This window comes from Etheostoma spectabile, chromosome 20, assembly GCF_008692095.1.
Source record: "Etheostoma spectabile isolate EspeVRDwgs_2016 chromosome 20, UIUC_Espe_1.0, whole genome shotgun sequence".
NCBI lineage: Eukaryota > Metazoa > Chordata > Actinopteri > Perciformes > Percidae > Etheostoma > Etheostoma spectabile.
In genome coordinates, this window is record NC_045752.1 from 7,087,879 (window position 1) to 7,092,568 (window position 4,690).

Genomic DNA, 4,690 nt, shown 5'->3' on the forward strand with positions numbered 1-4,690 from the left:
GTGCATACACAATAAAGTCACACATGTGCACAGTGACACACGCACACACATACACAGACAGACGTCCTTTTACTTGATCCTGGAGAGAGGTGTAGTTGGATATGTTTTGGCTGTGCCAGGAGAGATGTAGTGTGTTGATACCAGCGCTGGCATGACCTCCACGGAGAGTGAGTAGGCCATGTGAGATGCTGTCATGAGCTAAGAAATTCTAAGTTTTGCCAACTATTGGACTTAAACTAGAACATAAGTGCAGACATAAAGTAACCGTTTCATTCTTTAGTTTCCACTTTTTTTCTCCAATCAGCTGCAAGATACTAACTAACTAACTCTCCGTCTCTGTCTCACTTTCTGTTGCCTTCTCTGGGACAGATTCTGCAGCCTCCTGTCAAGCTGGCATAGTGGACATTCTAAACTAGTATTAGGCATTTCTGCTGTGTGTGTGTGTGTGTGTGTGTGTGTGTGTGGTGTGTGTGTGTGTGTGTGTGTGTGTGTGTGTGTGTGTGTGTGTGTGTGTGTGTGTCGGGGCGGAACGCACCTGGTCCGCGCAGCTGTGGGGATCCTAGCAGGGGGGCAGAGAGACAGAAAGAGAGAGATAGAGGAAGGAGAGAAGAGAGAGGGATGGGAGGAGACGAAAAGGGGGCCCTGTGTGCTGTACTGGGGACCCTACGACTTCAAATAGAAAGAAAGATGTGGGGAGAAATAGAGGAACACATTTTCTAGGCACAGTAGCTTAGCATGCACAGGCCTACACTGTATCCATGAAGTTGCTATGAACTGACCTTTTAAAAAGGAGTTATTCTGTTGTCTGCCAAAGACAGATTTGTAAGGGAAAGTTTCTGCATCAGCTACATGTGACGGAAATCAGTGTGCTGTTTCTTTTCTCCGGTAGAGGTCTGACAATAATCTTAAACAGTCTGATAAATCAACCCTGTGTATATAACATTTTTATATAAGACCTTGACAAATGTTCATATTCATCTCTCACCCAGTGGGTTTCAAAATATTGCATGTCAAACCAAAACGTTAATCTATTGTGGTTAAAAAAAACAAAAACTGATTTACATATGTTTGACATTCGTGGCTTGTCTGCTTAGTCGCCTCCTTCTATTCCTGAGTCCCAAATACATAACTGGAAATTGTGTCAGTTCATGCAGTTCCTCTGTCCTTCTGCAGAGGGGGCAAGGAATCTGGGAGGAAACAAAAATGGAAGAGCAGTGATAGAAAGATTTTTACAGTGCAGATTTAAGTGGGAGTAAATAGGCCAACGATGAAAGGAAACCACGTAGGAACCACCGACCCTATGGGGAAACAAACAAATGTGTCAATCAGGCGTTTTCATTCAAAGTGCATAGAGCTCCTCCAGGATGTTGCCAGAGCACAGATGTGCTCACACACAGGGTCTATTTCGCAGCTGGATGACCAAGGAGGGGTCCACACCGGGAAGGTCAAATGACCAGGTCAAAGGTCAAGCCACAGAGAGCTGCAATAGAGAAGGGGGGGGGGGGCATCAGGGCATCAAGCACACCATGCACACACATTTATTAAAGTCATCATCAACACTGTTGCAACTCCTGAGCCTTTGCTCCAGATGGGCAAAGGAGGCAGAGAATGTCTGTCTGTCTGTTCAGAGGCAGTTTTGTCTGAAGTGAAAGCCTGGGCGCACACACACAACACACACACACACACACACACACACACACACACACACACACACAGACCAAGTCTTCTCCATCAGCAGTAAGTCAGAGTTGGGGTCATTTGATAAGAAGCCAGGCAGACAACATGGGTCAACATCAAAGCAGCAAATTAGTAGATCAGTTCCTAATATTTACTTCACTCTTATAGAGGTAAGATTTAAAACCAAACTTTTGCCATAGAATATAGTATAGTATGTCAAAAAGCTTATTGTATTTTAGTGATAATGTTTTAGGGGTAAATGGTTCTCTGATTATATGTTTGATCACTCCTTTTGTTTTAAATGGAGATTACAATGTTTTTTGGCTGTTGAACGAGACTATGTAACTTTGGGAATATAAAATAAAAACAATCTCATTTGTACAGATGAAAAGTTAAATTCATAGGAAATCAAATGCACCCTTGTTCTTTTCACCACACTCTGGAGATAAGCCTTACTTGATCTGGTGTGACCAGTAGCATATGGGGGCTCATGTTAGCAAACTTTCCATATCTACATGTTGGTTGACTGCTGTTTAGCAAAAGTTACAGTCCCATTTTAATTTCAAGTTCTTGGTCTTGTTCTGTATTTCCTAATTCTCACAGGAAATCCAGAATAGCAGCTTCTTGATCATATTCGGGTGATGTCGGGTCACAGCAGGTAAAATTAAACAAGTCTTAATTGCCTAGAAGTGACCGGACTAATGCATTATGCATTAGTGTGCTGGTAAGTGCTCTAATGACAGCAAAGTGGATTTAGCAGCTATTTCAAAATGCCCAATCACTACGTAATGTGACCTTTGAATAGAATACAATGTGTATGTGCGTGTGAGCACAGAGTGCACTTGGTTTTTGCTGCTTCTTAATGTGGCTGTAGAGATAATGTGGACAGTCTATTTTGAAAGTGAAGTATTTAAAATATTGAGTTACAGAGGATTTGTGGCCTCTTAAATGAGGAAAACAGCCAAGACATCAAGGGAGAAAAGTTGCCCGAGAGCTGTCTTAAGATCTTATGAACGTTTTCATGTGGGTTTGCTATGTTTATTCCTATGTGACAAGGACTTATTAACACTTGTCAAGTCCATTTTATAAATTTGTGTGTGTATATGTATACCTTTTATAAGCTAGTTCGTTTAATGCCAAACTGAATCCAATGCCAAACCTCCTGTTCTCTCACAAACAGCCAGGCAATTGTGTTTTTGTCTAATTAAATAGAATCACAATGTTTCAGCGGGGGGTTTTATGGCAGCAACACTGAAAGCTACACTCTTTTCCCATAACGTAAAGCCATAACCACTAAACTCTCTTCTTTCCTCCACTTATCTAACAGCTACCTTGTTGTTCGTTTTGTTATTTTTACTTCAAATTAGCTGTAACACACATGATCTTATCAGCACATTAAGATATGCTAAGTAACGTGAATGGTCAACGATGCACGTTAGTGACCCCTGAGTTCAATTAGCCCCGGCATGCAGCCTTATTTCACAGCGTGACCCCTGCTTCTGCCGCTGCAACGACACACTCACACTGTTCTCTTAAGTGTCTATCTGTGTCCACCGGTGATCAATGCGTGCTCTGGCGGAAAGCACCAGTGAGGCATTTGAGAGAGGGGACCGGGTGAGCGAACACAGGATCCAAATCTATTACAGAGAGTGGGGGTGAGGAGAAGGAGCAGAAGTGCTGTATGGGACAAGAGGTGAGGAAGGTGACATTGTATCCACAATGATGGATGGATGTTCACATACAGAGAGATAGTATCTTTAGAGGCTAGATGACCCCTGACCTAAGCACTAAGGTATATATGAAGATGACAACAACACTTGTTTTGAATCGGGAGAGGGAGGGGTCACGAGGCAGAGATTTGTTTGTGAAGGAGAAGAGACTAGTCTCAACAACAACTAAAGAAAGGCACTGACAGCAGGCTGGCCTTTCTGAATTTGTCTAACCTATATTTCTATTAAAAAAAATGTAAAATGTCTGTAGAATTCAGATCTTTAGTGTCCTACAATATGCTTTAGTGGTAGGGTCTGCAGTGTTCTTTATTGTATTGTTTACATTACCACACAATGTGATTGTAGAATTTTTTTTTAATTTATGGACCCCAGGAAGAGTAGCTCTGTTAACAGCTAATGGTAAATAAATAAACAAATACTGTATATAGCAACTATATCTTTCCATAGAAAATAATGATGTCTTTAGTATACTGTTGTTAGGTCGTAGTGGGATAGTATTTGTTTTTGCCCATGCAGTTAATATGAACACATAACATAAAAGCATAGTTAATTTGTATTAAAACAAATTTGTTTCCTCATAAACAGAGGTGGACTTAGAGGCAAAAGAAAGAAGAAGCCAAAGGGATCCAACAAAACCAAATAATATCAGGTAATAAAAACTTAAGGAGAGGATAAGGAGAAGCCCTCGACCCTCCCTGTCTCCAACCAGTCTACTTCAACATCTGGAGCTCACATCAGCCCTCTTTAGAGAGTGGCACTGCTAGAAAGAGGGATGAGAGGAGGGACAGAGAAAAGAAAAAAGAAGGGAAGAATGGTATAGAGAAAAGGAGGTGAGAGAACGCTAATAAATGAGATGAGAGAGGTTAAAGAAAAAATGAGTTGAGGAGAAACAAAAAGAGGGAAATGATCAGTGCAAAATAGAGAGAACATTAGCTGTGCTTGTGTTCATACATCTGTTTGTGGTGTGTGTGTGTGTGTGTGTGTGTGTGTGTGTGTGTGTGTGTGTGTGTTGTGTTGTGCTGTGCTGATGATTTTCCAGTGATCATCTTCGATGCAGAGCAGTGAGAGCATGAACACTGGTTAGCTTCTGTGGCGAAACCCTCTGTGTGGCAGGAAACAGAACAACTTGTGATCTCTGCAAAAACACTAATGGAAAAACCTTACTCAGATAGAAAACGTGGGTGTGTATGCATAAAAGCAAGTGTGTGTTTATGTGCGTGCATTTGAATACCTGCATGTGAGTGGTAGGGTGGGGGGGTGGGTTCTTAAAGATGAATAAATGC